At 37.5% G+C, this 24,122-nt stretch overlaps 1 pseudogene; it reads left to right on the top strand.

Annotated features, from left to right (window-relative positions):
* Positions 1-13,896: 13,896 nt before the first annotated feature.
* LOC105476292 (olfactory receptor 8B12-like) lies at positions 13,897-14,831 on the top strand (annotated as a pseudogene).
* The last annotated feature ends 9,291 nt before the right edge of the window (positions 14,832-24,122 follow it).

The raw sequence follows: 24,122 nt of genomic DNA, 5'->3' as shown, positions 1-24,122 counted from the left end.
TTTTACTAACCTTATCTTCCTTAATTACCTTAGAGGCCACTACTAGTATATCTTATTTCTTGGAATTAAAGACGTATTTTGTCCTAGAGATGGTATTTCCCTTGTCATCTATGTAGTTCCAAAATATTACCCCCAAAATGAAAACATGAGCTCATCTCATCTCAAATCCTAGTAGCATGGGACAATGATCACAAGTTAAGTCTTATTTCCAAAAAATAGAGTTATAATATCAATTCTCAAGACTGTTTTAAAAATAAAAATCAATAATATACATGGAAATGTTTTCCAGATATTCAGTTGCTGTACAAGTATGAGTTTTCATTAGACATCTGGAATTTGTTCAAATTTTTCATTGAACCTGAGGTCCTAGGGTAGTTATCCTTAATTCTAGCTATACATTATGATCACCTAGGGAACCTTAAAAATAATTGTATCAGGTTCCAACCTATAGGAATTCTGTCTTAATTATTTGTGGCATTTTCTGGGCATTGAACTCTGTGTCTCTGGGTAGGCAGAGAAGTTCAACCATAGAAGAAAGTAAAGATTATGTTATTTGACAGTTTTGTGTATACTGAACTAGAATTAATTTGTACCTTGAAGAATTGGGCAAATTAGGCCTGGAATACAGTTTCTCTTCAGTAAAATAAAGCACTGAAGAAAGATCTGAGATTGTTTGCTGTCTACTGTGACTGGAGGATTCAGAAAAAGATTGAATCAGGATTAGGAGTAGGTAGAACTAGAAAAAGCATATAATGCAGCTCACTAACCAAGAACAAAATGATATGAGAGGAAAGTGGGCATTTTCCCTGATGCCTCTCTCTGCATGTTCTTAAATCCTGGGATTCTTAGTGATCAGAATCCTTAGCCACTTTCTCTCTTCACAGCAAATGTGTTCTATAGAATAATATCAAGATCTCTTATGCTTTATCATTTCTCTGTTTCTATTCTATTGATTTCAAAATGCTATTTATAGTTAGCCCATTTTTAGAGCAAACATCATCAATGCAGAGAAGACATTCAGTTGATGGTAATCATGTGTAGATGCCGAGATCTTGGTACATCTAAGTAAAAATGGCAGTTCACAGTTGATCTCAAGAAACAACTGCTGTCACTGGAGCATCTTCTTATGATAATTTTTTTTTCATTTCTCCTTTCTATCTAATGAGTAAAAACATAAGAAAACATAATTTATAAAAGCAGATGGTTTTTTTTCTCATAAGTTATTTGCTAGAGGTAGTTAGTTTGGTAGATTGTGTTGAATAATTTATACAGTGGTGAATGTAAGTTCCTTGAAGGTCAATTGCCTGACATTGGCTAAAGATTCCTACATTATAAACAAGAAGGGTCATTAGATGAAATTACATTAAGCTATTTTGATGCTTAGATTTTATGATTTACCTTATGGATGAGCAAAAAAAATTCCATGTGAGCGAAAATAATATTTTTTGAATTTGAATAATTTTTCAACATAGCGATTCAGCATAGTTAAAATTTAGTGAGTGAATTTCCACTGCCATCCATGAAAGATAAACTCCCATTGAAATTGTCTTTGAGCCATAAACAACTAGACAATCAGGCAAAATAAATGAAACGAAACTTTTCTGATGTTTGACAACAGACAATGTCAAACTGATTTCTGAAAAAAGGGAAAGGAAAAAACAAAACAAAACAAAACATGAGCCCTGTGATGATTGTCTTGGTTTTCTTGCCTATAGGTATTTTTCATGCCACAATCTAGAGTGGTCAAAAGAAAGAGATCAGCAATTTCTAAGTTGAAAAATCAGAAGTCAGTACTTGGAAAGATGTATGTGGCTAGATGATGCAGGGCAGAATACCCAAGAGTGGGGGAGCTATACATAGAAAATCAGAGATCTGCAGAGGAACGTCTATTTCTTGATCTGCATATGTGTGGGATAAAACTTGATCTGCATATGTGTGGGATAAAACTTCAGAGTGAAGGACTACATGAAACGAGTGGTCAAAAAACTTCAGAAACTTATAAAAAGCTTGAAATAGTTTGATTTCCTTCAAGCCACTGTGTAGACATCTCATAATACATACCGCATTAGGTAGAGAGTTTAAAAGAGTGAAACAGCTTTGAATCTTCCTAATAAAGCTTTAAAACAAGACTTGGGATAGTCAAACTTATATGTAGATAACTTAATTATGTGCCAGAAAAGTATCTGATCATCTTAAAAAGAATACAACAAAATCTTCCACTCGATAATGTAAAAAAATCACAATTTCTGGCATCCAATAAAATGTAACCAGTAAAGGAAGCAGGAAAATATAAGCATAACCAGAAGAAAGAGCAATCAATAGAAATAGACCCAGAAATGACAACAATGATGAAATTAATAGGCAGAGACCTTAAAAAAGTTGTTATATGTGTTAAAAACACGCTCAAGAATGAAAAGGAGAACATTAACACAACGCAGGGAAAAATGAAAAGTATAATGAAGACCTAAGTTGAAGTACTAGAGATGAAAATACAATATCTGGGCTGGATGTGGTAGGTCACGCCTATAACCCCAGCATTTTGGGAGGCCAAGAAGGGTGTATCACTTGAGGTCAGGAGTTTGAGACCAGCCTGACCAACAGGGAGAAACCCCAACTCTACTAAAATACAAAATTAGCCAGGTGTGGTGGCACATGCCTGTAATCCCAGCTACTTGGGAGGCTGAGGCAGGAGAATCGCTTGAACCTGGGAGGTGGACGTTGTGGTGAACTGAGATCATGCCATTGTACTCCAGCCTGGGCAACAAGAGCAAAACTGTATCTCAAAAAAAAAAAAAAAATCTGAAATAAAGCATACACTGAATAAGGTTAATAGATTAGACACTGCAGGAAAGAAAGATCTACAAACTTGAAAGTATAATAATAGAAATAATCCAAAATAAGGAACATTTTGGATAGTAAAAGGACTAAAAAAGTGTAGAAACTCATTAAATTTGGAACCATACCAAATGATATAACATAGTTTAATTGGACAATCCACAGAATGGGAAAAAATATTTGCAAACTATCCATCTGACAAGGTATTAATAATCAGAATATGTAAGGAGGTCAAACAACTCTATAAGAAAAAACTCTAATTATCTAATCAAAAATGGGCAAAAGATTTGAATAGACATTTCTTAAAAGAAGACATACAACTGGAATACAGGTATATGAAAAGGTGCTCAAAATCATTAATCATCAGAGAAAGGCAAATCCAAATTACAATCAGATATCATCTCACCCCAGTTAAAATGGCTTATATGCAGATTACAGGCAATAACGAATTCTGGTGAGGATGTGGAAAACGGGAACCCTCGCACAATGTTAGTGGGAATGAAAATTAATACAACCACTATGGAGATTCCTCAAAAAATTAGAAATAAAGCTATCATATGATCCATCAATCAATGAAAAGAAAGGAAATCAGCATATCAAAAAGACATCTGCAATCCCATGCTTGTTGCAGCACTGTTCACAGTAGCCAAGATTTGGAAGCAATCTAATTGTTCATCAATAGATGAATGGATAAAGAAAATGTGGTATGTATACACAATGGAGTACTATTTACCCATAAAAAAGAATGAGATCCTATCATTTGCAACAACATGGATGGAACTGGAGGTCATCATGTTAAATGAAATAAGCCAAGCACAGAAAGACAAACATCAATCACATGGTCTCACTTATTTGTGGGATCTAAAAATCAAAACAGTTGAATTCATGGACATAGAGAGTAGAAGGATGGTTACCAGAGTCTGGGAAGGTAATAGGGGGAAAAGGAAGATGGAGATGGTTAATGGATACAAAAAAATTTAGGAAGGATGAATAAGACCTACTATTTGATAGCACAACAGGGTGAATATAGTCAGTAATAATTTAACTGTACATTTTAAAATAAAGAATGCAGTTGGATTGTTTGTAACTCAAAAGATAAATGCTTGAGGGAATAGATACCCCATTCTTCACAACATGCTTATTTCACATTGCATGTCTATATGAAGCCATCTCATGTACTCCATAAATATATACACCTACTATTTACCTATCAAAATTGAAAATAAATAAATTTTAAAAAGGAAAACAAACAAAAATAATACAAGTTCTAAAGGAATACGTAGAAGAACAAAAAAGCTTTTACAACCTTGGGCTAGGCAAAGAATTTTAGACAGAACAAAAAACATCACTAACCACAATATAAATGGGACTTCATAAAAATTTAAAACTCTGTTTCTTGCAACTACTACCAAGAAAATGAAAAACAGTCCACTGACTGAGAGAAAATATTTTCAAAATGTATTTGACAAATGACTTATATCTAGAGGCAATAATAAGAAAACATAATAGCCACGTAAGAAATACATAAATAGCCAAATTGGTCTACAAGAACATGAAAATAGGATTAATATCACTAATGGTGAGAGAAATGTAAAGAAAATTGTGACACCATTTCATACCCAATAGAATGGCTAAGTTAAAAATACTGACAACACCAAGCGTTGGTGAGAACCTGAAACTCTCAGTATTGCTTATAGGAGTGTAAAATGGCACAACCACTTTGGAAAACATTTTGGCAGATTTTTACATAATTAAAAGTACACATTCTAGCTCACTTAGCAATTCCGCTGCTAAGATATTTATCTAAGTGACATGGAAGCATATGTCCACCAAATGACTTACATATGGATATTTGAGAAGCTTTTATTTACATTAGTCCCAAATTGGAAACGATCCAAATTTCTCTCAATGTGCAAAGGAGTAAACAAATTGTGATCTATTAATATGAATGACTATTATTCAACAATAAATGCATTCACCTTGTTGGGTATTGATACACCCAACAACATGAAGGCTTCAAAAATGTTTATGCTGAATGAAAGGAACTTGACAGAAAAGTGTATATACTGAATGATAACATTTTTACAAAATTTGATAACAGGCAAAACAATGCATAGTGACTGAAATCAGGCAATAGTTGGCTCAGACCAAGCTTGAAGGTCATTTATTATACCAGGGAACTTTTATGGCAATGACAATGACATATATCTTGACTGAGTGCTGGTTGCATGAATATATACATTTGTCAAAAATTACTGAATTGTATACATCAATTGAGTTTACTTTATTTTACTTCAGTTATACCTCAATAAAGTATTTATTTTATTTTTATTAATTACTTTTAAACTTACAGTTGGCATATAATAATTGTATATATTTATGGGGTACAGTGTGATGTTTCAATGCATGTATACATTTTATAATGACCAAATCAGGCTAATCACTATATTAATCGCTTTAAACATTTATCATTTCCCTGTGGTGATAACATCCCAAATCTTTTCTTCTAGCTATCTTGAAATATACATTACATTGTTATTTGCCATAGTCACCTTACATTTTTAGCTTCCACATTTGAGTGAGAGCATGCAGTATTTGTCTTTCTGTGCCTGGCTTATTTCACTTAACATAATGTCCTCCAGTTTCTTCCATGTTGCTGCAAAAGATAAGATTTCATTCTGCTTTATGGCTGAAAGGTATTCCATTCTGTATATATACCATATTTTTGTTATCCATTTTTTATTAGATGGGCATTTAGTTTGATTCCATATCTTGACTATTGTGAATAGTGCTACAATAAACGTGGAAGTGCAGACATGTCTTCAATATCCTGATTTCATTTCCTTTGGATATTTGCCCAGTAATGGGATTGCTAGATCATAAGGTAGTTCTATTTAAAAATTTTTGAGGAATCTCCAAACTGTTTTCCATAATGGCTATACAATAAAGTAGATTTAAATATTACTAGAATGTGTGTAAATGGGTAAGTTCAAGAAATATAAAAATAAATTCCTAAAGCCTAACATATAATCGAAGAAGTATGAATTAAAACAATGTGATGGCATTTTTAGCATGTATTGGATGTATTAGGAAATTGTTAGAAAAGACATGGAGAAAAAGATATACTCAGACATTGCTGGTAGGAGTGTTATTGCAAAAGCCTTTCTTGAGAACATTTCCGCAATCTTCTTAAAGAGCATATTTTTAGACTTAGCAATTTGACTTCTAGGAATTTATCCTCAGAAAATAAATGGTTAGGTTTCCAAAAATGCATATTCATCGCTGCTGTATCTATCATAGTGAAAACTGGACATAATAAAATGTCAAACAAAGAATTGACATGTGAAATGATAGTACTCCCATTGAAGGGATATCATAAAGCTATTGAAAATAATGTTTAAGTTTATTTATTGACATAAGAAGATGCCAATGATATATAGTTTAAAAAATATTTCAAGATACTATGTACAATATAATCTAACATCAAACATAATGCACCTAAATCTTAACAGTGGTTATTTATGGGTGGTGGAAATACGAATAGTTTTTATTTCCTGCTCTATTGTAAAATACTATGTATAAAATACTATAAAATACTTTGTATTTTATAATTTTTCTAATGCATACGTATAGTACTCGTAAGAAATAAGTTGTTAAAAGGAATAATGAAGTTTTGCAAATTGCTCATTGTTGAACTGGGTTTTGGTAAATTGTCCTGTTGGTAAGTTAACATTTCAGTGAACTGATTTTCAGGGCACTGGCCTGACTCTTAAAAGTTAGAATCAAATTGACTTTAGTATTGATGTAGGTGATTCAGCAGCTGGGAAAATGGTGTTGGTTATTAAGATGGAAGATATAGGGGAAGGAGAAGTTTTTGGAGGAAAGATTGTGATATCGATTTTTTAATGTGTTGAATTTTAGATGTCTGTTGAGTGTTCAGCTGTGGACAGACATACAGATCTGGAAGTCATCAGCAGAGGGTAATATGAGACAGGAGAGTAGACAATATTTTGGAGTGCCTAAGTAGAAAGCCAAGAGAAGAAGACTGAGGCTAGAACCCTGAGGAATATCCAACTTTTGCCCTTGAAGGAGACTGAGAAGTAGCTAGAAGTTGGAGGAAGACTAGAAGGATGATGTGCCTTGAAAGAAGGAAGATGAGTGTTTCAAGGAGTTAGCTGTCCTCTGTGTCACGTAAAAAGAGACTGAAAAATGTTCATCGAATTTAACAACTGCTGGTTTGATCTATTCAAGAATGTTGTGGCATATATAAGGCAGGTTTTTGTTGTTGTTGTTGTTGTTTTCCTGGGGAGCACACCTTTATTTATTTTCAAGTTAGAGTCCTCAGAGTAACCTTGGGATCCTCATAATTGTCAAAACATGAGATCACAACTCAAAAAATCAATTTAAAACTTCAAATTTGAATTGATTTTTTACCTAGTAAGGGAGGGGTCTTGTCCAGCAAAGCAAACCATTGACCTTACAGGGATTTTTGAAGAAGAGTTTGTTGTGTCAGTGAGAGAAGTGGGAGTGGAATTATCTCAGCTTTATTTCGGATGTTGTAGTTTTCATACCTAGATGTTCCATTTGACTCTTTCTCATGTCTTCTCTTTGTTCACGTTTTCCTTTAACTTCCTGGGAACAGTTATAACAGTCTTTTAATTTTTTTTTTTTTTTTTTTTTGAGACAGAGTCTAGCTCTGTTGCCAGGCTGGAGTGCAGTGGCACGACCTCGGCTTACTGCAACCTTGCCTCTTGGGCCTAAGCGAATCCTCTCCCTCAGCCTCCCGAGTAGCTGGGACCACAAGTGCGTGCCACCACACCTGGCTAATTTTTTGGATTTTAGTAGAGACGGGGTATCACCATGTTGTCCAGGATGGTCTCGATCTACTGACCTTGTGATCCACCTGCCTCAGCCTCCCAAAGTTCTGGGATTACAGGCTGGAGTGCAGTGGTGCGATCTGGGCCCACTGAAATCTCTGCCTTATGGGCTCAAGTGATCCTTCTACCTCAGCCTCCTGAGTAGCTGGGACTATAGCGATATGCCACCACGTCCAGCTGATTTTTGTAGTTTTTGTAGAGACAGGGTCTCACCACGTTGCCCAGGCTGGTCGCAAACTCCTGAGCTCAAGTGATCACCTGCCTTGGCCTCCCAAAGTGCTGGGATTACAGGCATGAGACACTGTCCAGTCCAACAGTTGTTTTACAGCTCTCTTTCATGAATACCATTTCTATCCTTTTAAAATCTCTTTTTAGTAATCAATTTTTCTTTGGGGTTATGGGCCACATTTTCCTGCTTCTTGGTTGGTCTAGTAATTCTTTCTTAAATAAAATAAAATAGAGACAAGGTCTCACCAAGTTGCCCAGGCTGATCTCAAACTCTTGGGCTCCAGCAATCTATAAGGCAGGTCTTAACTTTCCTTTTATAGGGGAGGAATTTCCAGGCAAGGACAACTCAGTGACTTCTCCAAGACTGCATGACCACAGCCAGATCTTTAGACTCCTAATCCTAGCATCTAGGATGCTACATTGCCTATTGATTTCTGTTGGTCACCAGGATAAAGTTCCTGAGCGAAAGATTTGCAAAATATTGGAATGCATCACTGAGAGAGCGTGTGGCTTTTCTTTTCGGAAGTCTTTAGAAATTGTAGACAGTCTCTTCAATCCTGCAATTAGGATTAGAGAGGAGTCTATCCAACAAGAAAACGTTGTTACCCTCCTTTCTTCATAAAACCGCTTAGTTTCTGTGCACATAAAAGACATTTAATTTAATTTTATTATTAGTCAATTAAGATGCCTCTGTTATGCTTGGAACAATTTCCCGGCTTCTACTCATCAAACCACGTACCTCACTTCCAGTAAATTGCTTGAAGGCTTTTTATAGGTTTGTCCTGATTAACCCCACCATATTGTACTTTCTAGCACAGTCTTGATTTCTTTTGTACTCTTTACACTCCTTGTAAATGATAGATTTTACAGTATCTTTGCATAAATTAGCACTTTTCCAGAATTTTAAGTCCCCTAGGAAAGAGAATTCAGTTTTGAGAAGTTTTAAGTGTCTTGGCAGCTCTCTAGCTAAAGCCTTCAGAGCAATTTCTGCCATTTAGCTGCTTTCTTTTGCCAGCACCTACAAGAAAGGGGGAGATATCTTCTACAAACACTTTGACCTTGACAGACAGAAATCTTCTGACATCATTGTCATTTCAGTGTCAATGAATGTCAGTATCAACGTTAACATAGTGAAGTTCTCCAACTTAGTTTCAGTAAATTTAATTATGTGTAGCTCATATTACATTTTTCATGAGAACAAAATGTTTATCAAAACCTGTGGTTAATTATTTCAGGTAGTTAAGAAAATCCCCAGAATTATGATTTTGCTATATGGATTTTTATTGCATTATAGTTACATGCAAGTTAATTACCTTCATCATTTTTTTGAAGATCATCTATAAAGTAGTCATCATCTGATAAATAATGATTATGTTACTGTACCCCCAAAGCTATAGGATTTAAAATTTTCCTTGAAGAAGTATTTAATCTCGTTGGGCCTTATGAAATATAGTCTTGAAATAATCAATGAATAGTATACAATTTTATTAGACTAAGCACAGTAAGAGTGATATGGAAAAATGAGTGAATAGATAGGTGAGAGAATGACTTAGTTTAAGCTTATTTTTCATTTTTTCTTCCCATGAAACTCTTGGTAACATATATTCCTCACTCTTGAAATTCTCTCCACGTTTGGCTTCTGTGACATTTTATAAATCCCACGAATATTTACTAAATGAATATTCATTGGGACACAATTTAATTCTCACAAACATCTGCAAATTCAATATTGTTATCCCTATTTTTTTTTAGATAGGGTCACTGAGTCTTAATTGGGTTAAGAACTTAGTCAAGTTCACCCAGGAAATGAGCAACACAGTTGGGGTTTAATTCCAGATATTTTTCTTCTCAAATGCTTGCTCTCGGTTGCTACATTTGCTTTTTTATTTTTATTTTTTGACATTTCCTTTGGTCAATTTCCTTCTTCCATTATCTATTTGTTGGTGTTTTTGAAAGAGTCAATCCTTGTCCTGATTATTCTGTCTTTAAACACTCCTCCTTGTGACTATTTCCCCAGTTTTCCATGACCACTTCTGCTCAGATGATTCCTCCATTTGTATCTGATCCCTTTACCCAAGTTCTGATGTTCAGTTTTATACTTATTTCTGGTCCTTGTCATTTGGAGGTCCTGTTAATATTTCATATTTTTGTCTAAAACTCGGCTCTTTACCCTTCTCCCTCCTTATTTCTCCATTCTTGTCATTCTGCTCCTGTTTCCCTGGGCTTGAAAATGTAATGAAACTTGATGTATGTCTCCTCGTGTCTGTTTTTCTCTTTCCGAGCACAGAGATGCCAAACCCTGTTCTGCATTTCATCATAATATCATAACATGTGGCACTGTTCATCCTCTGTGTTTCTACTCTCGTGTAAAGCCTCTGAGCTGATTTCCTTCCTCTCAGTCTCTTCCTGTTCTAGCCCATTCTGCAATTACTTTTATCCAAGGAGATAGTAATTGTTATTATTCTAATAAATGATAAGTAAATTTTATTTATTTAATAAAATTAAATAAAAGTAATACACTTAAAAGAATTATTTACGAAATAATAATAAATAATAATAGGTAATTTTTTGTGTGTCTTCGTGCCAGAAGGTGCATTATTTATTCATTATAACAATCCTTTGAATTACCAGTATTTTTCTCATTTTAAGATTACAACACTAGAAACTCACAGAAGAGTTAAACAAACTTCCCAAGATCACAAGTTTGTAAGTGTCAGAGATTTGAGCTGAGTTCTGCCAGATTCCAAAGTTCATGCTCTGAATGCTTATTCAACTAGGACATATTTCAGAATGAAAGGGGAGATGCTAGTAACTTTTCTGAGATAACAGGCATAAACTGGGATGGTTCTAGAAAAGGCAGGACTTAGATTAACTTTATAAGTTCTACATTCTACTTTCTCTTCATTAATTACAGCCAAATAAATAAAGGGAATGGTTGAGCGGACATTTGCTTTTGGGGTAAAGAGCCATATACTTATCTTTGTACTCAAGTTCAGGGATGATTGGAGAACAGCCTCTTAGAAATATCCAAAATAAATGTGGGATACACAGGAAAGGAGCTTAACAGGAAACTGAGAACTAAAGACACAAATTTGGCAGTCATCCATATAGACGGTTTGTTGAAGCCATGAAACAAAGTAACTCACTGAGAATTTAAGGAAGCAGAAAAACCACGGAAAAAAGGCACAGAATTGAATTCTGGTAAATGTGAAATATGAAGGGACAGAAGTAGAAAGATGAGCCAATATGGGAGGTGTTTCTATTAGACTATGCATTTCTTTCTGGCACAAACCATGCCTTTTGTATCCCTGACCTTGCATATTACTATACATGCTAAATACACTTATTAAATCAATTTAACGTTAAGGACATTGCAGACCCATATGACTGGTGTTAGATGAATTTAATTCTGTCTTCTTTCTCAGGAGTTAATTAAGGCTATTTAAAGTCTATTGAAATGACTATTTCAAGTGCTGTCTCTGCTCTCTGTCCAGGTTTGGGCTTCTTATTGTGGTTGGGAAACTAGTAAGTTTAGTGATTGACCCCCGTGCCATACTGTCACCACTTGATGATCTACCAGGAGTCTGAGCGCTAACACACATGCATGAGACATATATGTAAAGATATTTTATTGTATGTAAATGTTCACATGCTTTGTAATGTAACATGTATAATATATAGTTTAAGTAAGAAATAGATACGAGAAGAAAAAAAATTTTCAGATAGTTTTTTCTTTCTTTTTTTTTTACTTGCTGCTTGTACAGAAGTGAGTCATCAGGTAACACAGCTTTAGAGAAGCCTTGCCAAAGATGCATTTGGAAATGCAGTTGTCATGGCAACTGTCTCTGAAGTAACAGACAAAATCCCCCATAGAGCTTCCAGAGAACCTCCAATGTCTTCTTTGCACTTGGATCTCAAGGAAAGCCTGCTTTATGGATTTACGTACATTTTGTTTAATGGATTGTTTTTCTCACTTTGTAACTTTTGTGCAGTGGGACTGAGACTGGGATAGGGATCCATTAGGGTCACTCCGGGGTGTGGACAATTCTACATGTATAGTGACAGATGAGGCAACCTCATTGCTAAGAGTGAGCAAGTCTTCACTGAGATGTGTGCACTTCCTCACAAACACACGGGCTTGCGTGTGGTGGTTTCACTGCAACTTGCCTAAAGATGAACTTCTGCTTTTGTGTTAAGATTTTATAACTTCTCCAAGAATATTTCTGCCATCGAAGCAGGATCAAAAGCATATCTAACCTGTGGGCATACTGAAGCTCTAATTTCCCCCAAATAGAGATGTATTTCTTGGCTATGAAATCTATCATCCTTAATACACAAAAGCCCCTGGTTAGGGGTGTGAAAGGCTAGTTGCCACGGGAAACTATATTAGTTCCTGTATTAATGAGATCCCCTCCTGAAAATGGTTTTGACAATGTTTAGAGGAGCCAACTCTGGTGTCTGGAGACAAAATTGGGTGTTTTCAGTTATGCACACTAAGTGTCTTGTGATTGCTTAAGAAGCTCAGCAGCGTCCCTTGCCCCTGTGGCATTTGGAGCTGGACAGACCAGAGTGTGACTCAAGATTCTAGAATCTCTTAGCTGTGTGTGCTTCTCACTTTTAAAGTGGAGATTAACATGTCTAATTTATGAAGGTACTGTGAGAAATAAATGAGGTAAAATTGTCTGGACATTGTTGTTGGATCCTTGGTGTCTGTATGAAGGTGCTGGGTCAGATACAGTATTTGCTACACAGTAAGTTCTCAATACAAGGTAGCAAGAAAAATTGTGCTCAGAACCATGTGACCTGCATGAAAGATTAGGTCATTAAAATCCCAATGGAGCATTATCAAGTGTGAAAACAAACATTTCCTTTTCCTTAGGGAACTTGGTCTCTGGCAATGGCCCTGCGGGAGCCTGTAACTACTCTGAGGTCTCTACTCCAGAATAAAGTTCTCCAGACGCTTGTTATCCACCGTGTTAGGAAAGACTGCTGTCTCATCTCTGGAAGCTGGGCAGAAGCCTGGGGGCAAAGCCACAATCAGAGATAGTGTTCTTCATCTCAGCAAAAGAACCAAGATAAATTGGAGGCTTTGATCCTCAAAGTGGAGAAGCAGAAGCAGTCGGGGTCTGGACTCCAAGCTGCCACGTTTTTTTCAGCAAGGCCAGTTGGATTTCTGCAAAAGAGATGGGAGAGAGGCAGTAGACAGCAGCCTTGTGGCTCCAAGCTGAAGGGAGTGAGTGCCTGTCTGAGCCACTGGGTGCCACAGCAGAGTGGTTAAAAGCTCAGACTAGGGGAGCCAGACCACGGAGTTTTCCTGCTGCTGCAACTCAGTTGCACTGCGGCTTTGTGCAAGTGGCTTAGGTTTGCTATCCTCATTTCTGCAATGGTGATGGTCCTAATGCCACACAGCATTCAGATACATTTGGTAAATGTTTCTCTTCTTTTTTCTTAGCCTTTAATGCATAACATTCCATAATTACTCCTTCATTATTATCCTATACTAATTCCACAGCCATGCCAGTAAAGACTGCGGACAATACAACCTCATCTTACCGCTCCGGCTAGTACAGACCCCAAAGTAGAAGGTCTGGAAAGGTCAAGTGGTTCCCACCTCTCCGGAGAAGGGCCGCCGGTTTTACCTACTTGATCAGGGGCTGTAGAGGGAATGAAGTACACAGCGAGAGGGCCACGGCGAGGGTTGGAGGGTTGCCCCAGCACAACTCTGCTGACTGTCTCCTTAGTCACATCAGCCTTCACTCTGCAAATGTCACCCTCAGACAGTTACTAGGATGGCTAAAGGCACTTGGGGAAGGTGAAAACAGAGACAAGGGAATGAGGAAATACCTTCTTGAAGTTCAATAATCTCTCTGCTCCGATGTCATTCTTAAGAAGGGGAGGATTCTCTCTTTCTTGTTCTCTCAGTGACTTTTTCCTTCACAGCTCTTCCTAGAAGAGAATGGCTGCCGAGAACTCCTCCTCCGTGACAGAGTTTATCCTCTCAGGCTTAACCGACCAGCCGGGACTCCAGATCCCCCTTTTCCTCCTGTTTCTAGGTTTCTACATGGTCACGGTGGTGGGGAACCTGGGCTTGATAACCCTGATAGGGCTCAACTCTCACCTGCATATTCCCATGTACTTTTTCCTCTTCAACTTGTCCCTCATAGATTTTAGTTTCTCTACTGCCATCATTCCCAAAATGCTGATGAGTTTTGTCTCAAGGAAGAATATTATTTCCTTCACAGGGTGTATGACTCAGCTCTTCTTCTTCTGTTTCTTTGTCTTTTCTGAGTCCTTCATCCTGTCAACGATGGCGTATGACCGCCACGTGGCCATCTGTAACCCACTGTTGTACACGGTCACCATGTCTCCTCAGGCGTGTTTGCTCCTTTTGTTGGGTGTCTACGGGATGGGGGTTTTTGGGGCTGTGGCTCATACAGGAAATATAGTGTTTCTTACCTTTTGTGCAGACAACCTGTCAATCACTACATGTGTGACATCCTTCCCCTTCTTGAGCTCTCCTGTAACGGCTCTTACATAAATGTCCTGGTCATCTTTATTGTTGTGACCATTGGCATTGGGGTGCCCATTGTTGCCATTTTTATCTCTTACGGTTTTATTCTTTCCAGCATTCTCTGCATTAGTTCTGCTGAGGGCAGGTCTAAAGCCTTCAGTACCTGCAGCTCCCACATCATTGCAGTTTCTCTTTTCTTTGGGTCAGGAGCTTTTATGTACCTCAACCCCCCTTCCATTTTGCCCCTGGACCAGGGGAAAGTGTCCTTCCTGTTCTATACCATTGTGGTACCCATGTTTAACCCATTAATCTATAGCCTGAGGAATAGGGATGTCAAACTTGCCCTGAAGAGACCCTTTTCCGGAATAAGCTTTTCTTGAAAAAAAATTTTAGAAACTGAGAAAAGAGATACTAGGATTTTTAAAAATCAGATTGTTTTGTGACGATTTTTTTTTCAATGAAGAATCTAAGATTCCAGTGCTTTCCATCCTGTATACAGAGAAAATTTTAACTCTCTTTTCCGAGTGGATTTATTCTTCCCCACCCTCACCCCCATCTCTTCCCTGTTTTATGAAGAAACTTCTACACCTATGGAATATTCAGTGTTGAATGGAGCTTAGGAATAATTTTATCTTTCCCCTTTATATAATACACCACACATTGGAGACTCAGAAGTATTTGTATATTTGTCCAGGAACATAAAATTACCTAGTGCCAGACCTGGGACTGGAATCCCAGCTTGAATCCCAATCCACATTGTTTTCCTTTATGCTATTCTTTATTGTCTCATCTCTTTTTGGAAGATTTCATTTCACATGCTAGTTGACCTAACCAATTTAAGTTCTAAATATATTCACAGTAATTTCATGCTATTTTTCACAGGATAATTTTAATGTATCACTTTTTGCAAGAACGTAGGAGGTGAAACGTTTTGTTGAGGTGGTCTTGGCAAAATGACAAGATCAGTGTTTGATGAATTTTATAATGTGTAAGTGGGAAGTATGTTAGGTTTCATATAGAAGTAAGCGTGGGGCCCACTGACTTGGTGAGTGGAACCCTAGGGTTTAGAACTAGTTTAATGGTTTAGAACTTCCAAGGGAGAGATTTAAAATTCAAAAGGATGTAAAGATGCTAGGTGGAGGTGTCATATGTTATTTTAAGACCAACAGAGACAGCATTTGGAGTTTCATTTCAAGGGTTAACTTGGGTGTTAGAGGTCTTCTGGAGAAATACGTAGTTCAAGATGGTTGGGAGCTGCACTATCCAATATGGTAGTGACTAGCCATGCATGGCTATTGAACACTTGAAAAGTGATCATCCATATTGATACATACTGTAAGTGCGCACTGTAAGTATAAAATACACATTAGATCTTTAAAGAATTATTATAAAAAATATAAAACATCCCATTGATAATCTTCTTCTTTTTTTTTTTTTGTATTTTAGTAGAGACAGGGTTTCACCATGTTGCTCAGGCTGGTCTTAACTCCTGAGCTCAGGCAATCCACCCGCCTCGGCCTCCCAAAGTGCTAGGATTACAGACTTGAGCCACTGAGCCCAGCCCCCATTGATAATTGTTATATTAATTATATGTTGAAATAACATTTTGGATATATTATGTTAAATAAAATATATCATTAAAATAATTTTTCTTCAGTTTTTTAATATATGTACCAGAAAATTTAAAATTGCATGCATGGCTTGCATTATTTTCTACTGGATGACACTGGTCTAGAGGAAGTAACAGAGCAGAAAATAGTTTGGGGCACATATCAGGGAATCACCAAGCAGTTGCTTATTTATTTATTTATATTGAGTCAGAATCTCTCTCTGTTGCCTAGGTTGGAGTGCAGTGGCGCAATTATTGGCTCACAGCAACCTCCGCCTCCTGGGTTCAAGCAATTCTCCTTCCTCAGCCTCCCGAGTAGCTGGGATTAAAGGCGCCCATCACCACACCCGGCTAATTTTTATATTTTTAGTAGAGATGGAGTTTCACCATATTGTCCAGGCTGGTCTCTTGGTGAGGCTGGTCTCAAACTCCTGACCTCATGATCCACCTGCTTCAGCCTCCCAAAGTGCTGGAATTACAGGCGTGAGTCACTGTGCCCGGCCGTAGTTGCTTATTAGAAGAGGCAGTTGATATTAAATTTTCAGGCCTTGCAGAAAGCCATTATATTTCAATCATGGGACATGTGGTGAAGCAATGGTGCTCTCTAGATAAGCTAATAAATCCCTAATATCATGTAAAGGGAAATATAGCTGTATATAAAGAATCTAAACCCCCTAGGAGTGGTAAACTTTCTTTGAGAAGCAATGATAAGTGAAATGCTAGGGAAATATTTTTACTTAGGAACTTTTCTGTAGGGAAGTCCCCTTCTACTGGTAAATAAGGGAAGTTTGCAGAAATGTTTAGTTTGCACTACAATGATTCTGTTCAATGTTGGTGAAATGAAACGAATTAGTGTACAGTGGCGGGATTGTGGTTTAGATGGGATTGAATAGACCACTGAATCCAAGGGACCTATAATTTGGGAGTGGGGTGGGTGTGGTGGGTATGCAGTCCAATATCAGTAATAAAATAAAATAGACACTACCTTTATAAAATGTTGTAGGCTAACATACAGTAAAGTGTACAAATTTTAAGTGTATTGCTCATTGAAATTTTTCATATGTATGTGCCTGTGTAACCACAACCTGGATTAAGATGTAAAATGCTTTCAACCACCTTAGGAGGTTTTCTCTTGTTCATTTCCAGTGAACACTACCCTCTCTCAATGCCCACTCCCAGAGCTAGCCACTATTCATATCAACATGCACTGTACTGTTTCTGGTTTCTTTTCCCCAACATAAAGGCTGTGATACTCATCTGTATTGTTGCATGTATGCAGAGATTAACATTATTATTTTGTCTTTGTGTAGTATCCCATTATGTGAATATGCAGTTATTTATCCTGTTAATGAACAGTTAGTTTTGAGTTTTTGCTTATTATTAATAAAGCTTCTATGAACATTTGTGAACATGTATTTTGGTTGAACTATGGAAACATTTCTTTTGGGTATATAACTAGATGTGGACTTGCCCGAAAATAGGGTAGACATGATATTTAGTTTTTATAAATATTGCCAAATGGCTTTCAAAAAGGTTTGAGTCAAAAAAGGATTCAAGTACTTTATCAAGTTTTATTTTATTTTTATTTCAAATTTTATTTTATTTACAGGTTTGTTACATGGGTAAATCATGTGTCACTGGGTTTTGGTGTTGGATTATTTTGTCATGCAGGTAATAAGCCTAATACCTATTTATCAAATTTTAAATTTTCAAATACTTCATGGCTCATCTTTTAATTCTATTAACAGAAGTTCTTAATTTTAGTGAAGTCCAATTTATCACTTTTTAAATTCATGAATTGTAGATTTGTTGTTATATCCAAAACTTTTTGTTTAAGAAATGTTACAAAGATTTTCTCCTACACCTTATTGCAGGAGTTTTGTATTTTTTTTTCACATTTGTATCTGTAACCCATTTTGAGTTTATCTTTGTACGTATTGTGAGGCATGGATTATTAATTATTATCTATAATAATAATAATTTTTTTGCACATAGCTTTCCTGTGGTTGTTCATCTTAGTTAAAATTCAACTGATCTTATTTGTGTGTGTCTGTTTCTGTTCTCTCTCTTCTGTTCCTTTCATTTATCTATCTTGAGAGCAATACCATACAGTTTTGATTACTGTAGCTTTAGATTAATTATTGAAATCAGTTAGTGTAAGTCCTCCATCATCATTTGCCATTTAAAGAGTTGTGTTGGATATATTAGGTCCTTCAAATTTCCATATTAGTTTATAGAATAAACTTATAAAGTCCAACAAAAATAACCTTCTGAAATTTTAATGGAATTGTCTCGAATCTGTGTATCATTTTGGGGAGAACAGGCATTTGTATTCCCTGTAGCAGTGAATGACAGTACCTACTTTCCTATAGTCTCTCCAACCTAGCATCTTCTCGGAATTTTCAAATTTTCCCACCTGATAGGTGAGAAACAGTTTTTGTGTTGTTTATTTTTGCATTTCTCTTATTATGAGAAAGATTGGGGATGTTTTCATGTTTTTAATGGCTATTGGTATTCCTATATGGTCTATTTTTTTTTACCTTTTCCCCACTTAACTATTGGGATTTTGATCTTTTCAAGTTTTAAGAGAGCAGTATATTAGGAATAATCGTTTTTACCTGAGGTGTAAGTTGCATGTATTTTTTTTTTCCAATTTGTGATTTGGTTTTTTACTTCTCTCATGATATAATTTTTTTTAACTTAAATGTATTAATCTTTTATTGTTTCAGGTATTTTAATCAAAGTTAGAAGTGTTTTGTCGCTTCTTAGGTTATGAAGAAAATTCATTTTTTAATGATATTTTTATGATGTCATTCTTTTACATTGGAGTGTCTCATCTATTTAGAAATTATACCAGTGTATCATGTAAGGAATAGATCCAACTTTGTCTTTTCTCTTATGGTTATCCAGTTATTTTATTGTCATTTATTAAATAGTCCCTCTTTTTTCTACCTTTGAGTTCCTGCCTTTATCTCGTACTAAATTTCAAAGGCAGTTGGGCTATTTCTGTGCTTTTCCATTCTGTTCCATTGGTCTATTTATCTATCTACCCATAAGCCAATATCACACTACTTTAACTGTAGAAGCTTCATTATGTTTTCATATCTTGAGGGTAACCTCCCACATATTGTTCCTCTTTTTTAGGATTTTGCTGACTATTCATGTTTAACCATCATCTTTATAATGAATCTGTCTAGCTCCAGAAAAAACTTGATGGCATATTTGCTGCACAGATGCATTTAAGATTGCATCTTAAATTTAGAAGTAAATTTAAGGAGAATCAAAATCTTTGGATCTTGAGGCTTCCAATCATAAACTGTGATATGCCTTTCCATGTCTTGGGGGTCTACTTTAACATCTTTTAAGAGTGTTTCATAATTTTCCTCATCTATGTTTTGCATATTTCTTATTATAATTGTGCTTGGGAATTTTGTTTTATTTTGTCTTATCTTTCATTAGATATGATTATTACTTATATATATATGCATTTTATGTATTACTCTGTTAATTATTTACTTTGTAATGTAACTGTTATTATCTGTAGAGATTTTTCCATAGATTCTCTCAGGCTTTCCAAATACATAATAAATTTTCTCTGTATAAAGACAGCTGTAATTTTTCCCTTCTGATTCCTTTTTTTTTTTTTTTTTTTTTTTGAGACGGAGTCTCGCTCAGTCGCCCAGGCTGGAGTGCAGTGGCGTGATCTCAGCTCACTGCAAGCTCTGCTTCCTGGGTTCAAGCGATTCTCCTGCCTCAGCCTCCCGAGTAGCTGAGACTACAGGTGCCCACCACCACGCCCGGCTAATTTTTTGCATTTTTAGTAGAGACGGGGTTTCACTGTGTTAGCCAGGATGGTCTCGATCTCCTGACCTCATGATCCACCTGCCTCGGCCTCCCAAAGTGCTGGGATTACAGGCGTGAGCCACCACACCTGGCCCCTTCTGATTCTTACGCTTCTTATTTCTTTCCCATTTACAACTGTATTTTCTAATAACTTTAATACAATGTTAAATAATTGCTTACAGTGAAGGCTGTAAGCATCCTGGTTTTGACGCTAGTGTTTTCAAACTAAGTTGCTGTATTTGGGCTGAAATTTATATATTTTGCCATCTTAAAGAAGTATCCATCATTCCTTGATTTAATGAATATTTTAAAAACATGAATGGAAACAAGAGGGCAAGATGGCTGACTAGACGCAGCCAGGTGGAGCACCTTTTACTGAGGAACTGAGATGACTGATCTTCAGAGGGAAGGCACTGAGGGTGGATAGAGGGAAGACACAGAAGCTGGGCTGAAGGGGAAGAAAACTGGGAATGCGCATGAGGCTGCCATGCACGAGGACTCATTCCTGGCCCCCAACAGCTCTAGGGGAATGAGTGAGTTGAACTGGCAAGAAACAACCTGCTCTCACCACAGGGCTCTGGAACCCCAGCAGGAGGAGGCCCTTCGGCCACCATGGACACTCTAGTTGGCAGGGAGGGCTGCTTAGAGAAGTGGTGGGGGCAGTAAGCCAGATGATGAGCCCAGAGGGTTTGGTGTGGGAGTATCCGTAGCTGAGCATGGGCAGGGACAGCCATTCCTCTAGGCTCAACTTACTCCCATGGGAGACTTTAACCCAAGAAGGACTACTCAACTCTGCAGGGCAGTCTTGCCCATCAGACAGGGCTGGTTTGACCTGAGCAACCCTTGGGCTGCAGGCCTCTCCTGGGTCCTCAGCCTGGCTGTGCCTGCCCGTGAGGCAGTCTCAGGTGCCATGGGGGCTGCACCATAGCTTCTGCACTGGCAGATTGTGTTTGACTGGTGGAGAGCTCCCACAGGGCAGCCTCTGTGGCCACACACCAGTCCACATGCTCCCTCTCTCCTCATATGGTAGCTTCCGTCAGGCCCATGACAACTCCCCACATTACTTTGCTGGTGAGTGCCTGCATGGGCAGGTTTTGCTTTCCTTGCCCTGCCAGTGTGCAGAAATGCAGTCTGCCCTGCCGTCCCCTGACTGCCTTTGCAGACAGAGCCTTGGAAGCAAAGACCCAACCAACCCTACTCCCGCCAGTGCCCCACCATTGTGCTAACAGTGGATCCTCCCTTGTCCTGAGTGATCACTACTGCTTGTGGGTCACAGAGGAAGCACCCAGACTTGTGCCTACAAGTTCCCCACCCCCAAAGCAATACCACCTCCAGTGTGACTGTGCACACAGTTGCCAGCAAGGCCTACCCCCTGCACCCCCTGGCTATGTTGCCTCTGCCACTGTGGTGAACACCTGCAAAGGTGAACAAGGACAGATCACACTGTCACTGCACTATGAAATGCTTTGGCTGACACCACCCATCAGAGTGTAGTGACCAGCAGTCCAGGAACACCTCACCAGCAACCAGTGCAATGGATTACTAACCATAAGGAGCCAGAAAACAAAGTTGGGGCACAATATAAGTCCCCCAGAGTTAGAGCACACAGGAGTTGGCCCCCTAAAATCTTTCAGGTAGAAAACCTGTCAGCTGAATCTACCTTATACCACAATCAAACCCTCAAGGTCATCAAATAGGATAAAAGGAAAAAAAATCCATCTAAAGTCAGCAACCTCAAAGACCAAAGGTAGATAAGCCCACAAAGATGCAAAAGAATCAGTGCAAGAACCCTGACAACTCAAAAAGCCAGACTGCCTTCCTTCCTCCAACCAACCACATCACCTATCCAGCAAGGGGTCAGAACTGGGCTGAGATGCTTCAAATGACAGAAATAGAATTCAGAATGTGGATAGGAATGAAGGTCATTGTGCTATAGAAGTACATTGAAACGCAATCCAAGGAAGCTAAATATCATGATAAAACAATGCAGGAGCTGACATACAAAATAACTAGTACAGAAAAGAACATAACTGACCTGATAGAGCTGAAAAACACACTACAAGAATTTCATAATGCAATCAATCACAACTATTAATAGCAGAATAGACCAAGTGGAGGAAAAAATCTCAGAGCTTGAAGCCAAGCTTTCTGAAATAAGATGGTTAGACAAGAATAGAGCAAAAAGAATGAAAAAGGATGAATAAAACCTCTGAGAAATATGAGATTATGTAAAGAGATCAAATCTATGACTCATTGGTGACCCCAAAAGAGATGAGGAGAATAGAACCAACTTGAAAAACATATTTCAGGATATCATTCATGAGAACTTCCCCAATCTAGCTCTTTCCCAATCTTCCTCTAGAGAGGACAACATTCAAATTCAGGAAATGCAGAGAATCCCAGTAAGATACTTCACAAGAAGATCATCCCCAAGACACATAATCGTCAGATTCTCTAAGTTAAAACGAAAGAAAAAAATATTAAAGGCAGCTAGAGAGAAAGGTCACATCACCTACAAAGGGAAGCCCATTAGGCTATCAGTGGACCTTTCATCAGAAGCCCTGACTAGCCAGAAGATATTGGGGGCCAATATTCAACATTCTTAAAGAAAAGAAATTCTAATCCAGAATTTCATATCTGACAAAATTAAGCTTCGTAAGCGAAGGAGAAATAAGATCTTTTTCAGACAAGCAGATACTGAGGAAATTTGTAACCACCAGATCTACCTTAACAAGAGTGCCTGAAGGAGGCACCAAATATGGAAATGAAAGACCACTACTGGCCACTAAAAAACACACTGAAGCACACAGACCAGTGACACTATAAGGCAACTACATAAACAACTTTGCAAACTAATCAGCTAACATCATGATGACACAATTAAATCCATACATATCAATACTACCTTAAATGTAAATGCCCCAATTAAAAGACACAGAGTGGCAAGCTGGATAAGGAACCAAGACCCATTGGCATGCTGTCTACAAGAGACCCATCTCACATGCATTGAAGGTCAAAATGAAGAGATGGAGAAAAGTCTACCAAGCAAATGGAAAACAGAAGAAAGCAGGAGTTACAATCCCAGTTTCAGACAAAACAGACTTTAAAAAGCCAAGGACCAGATGGATTAACAGCTGAATTGTACCAGATATACAAAGAAAAGTTGGTAGTCTTCCTGCTGGAACTATTCCAAAAAATTGAAGAGGAGGGTCTTCTACCTAACTCATTCGATGAAGCCAGTATCATCCTAATGGCAAAACCTAGCACAGACACAACAAAAAAAGAAAACTTTGGGCCAATATCCTTGATGACCATCAATGCAAAAAATCTCAACAAATTACTGGCAAACACAGTAGCATTTCAGAAAGCTTATCCACTATTATTAAGTAGGTTTTATCCTTGAGATGCAAGGTTGGTTCAACATATGCAAATCAATAAATGTAATTCATCACACAAACAGAACTGAAGACAAAAACCACATGATGATATCAATAGATGCAGAAAAGGCTTTGTATAAAATTCAACACTGCTTCATGTTAAAAACTCTTGATACACTAGGTATTGAAGGAACAAACCTCATAATAATAAGATCCATCTGTGACAAACCACAGCCAATATCATACTGAATGGGCACAAGCTGGAAGCATTCCACTTGAAAATTTGCACAAGACAAGGATGCCCTCTTTCCCCACTCCTTTTCAAAATTGTATTGGAGTCCTGGCCGAGGCAATCAAGGAAGAGAAAGAAATTAAGGACATCCAAATATGAACCAGTCAAGCCAATGGCCAAATCAGCAATGCAATCCCATTCACAACACCCCCTGCACCCACCTCCACACTACCTAGAAATACAGATAACCAGGGAGGTGAAAGATCTTTACAAGGAGAACTACAAAACACTGCTCAAACAAATCAGAGATGATACAAGCAAATGGAAAAATATTCCATGCTCATGGATAGAAATAATCGATATTATTAAAATGGCCATACTTCCCAAAGCAATTTATAGATTCAATCCTATTCCTATGAAAATACTACCATTGGCATTCTTCACAGAACTAGAAGAAACTAGTTTAAAATTCATATGAAGCAAAAAAGAGCCTGAATAGCCAAGGCAATTCTAAGCAAAAAGAACAAAGCTGGAGGCATCATGTTGACTTCAAACTATACTACAGTGTTACAGTAACCAAAACAGCATGGTACTTATAAAAAACAGACAT

The sequence above is a fragment of the Macaca nemestrina genome, chromosome 12 (genome assembly GCF_043159975.1).
Source record: "Macaca nemestrina isolate mMacNem1 chromosome 12, mMacNem.hap1, whole genome shotgun sequence".
NCBI lineage: Eukaryota > Metazoa > Chordata > Mammalia > Primates > Cercopithecidae > Macaca > Macaca nemestrina.
The sequence above is the reverse complement of the archived record's forward strand: the minus strand, read 5'-3'. Positions and strand labels throughout refer to the sequence as shown.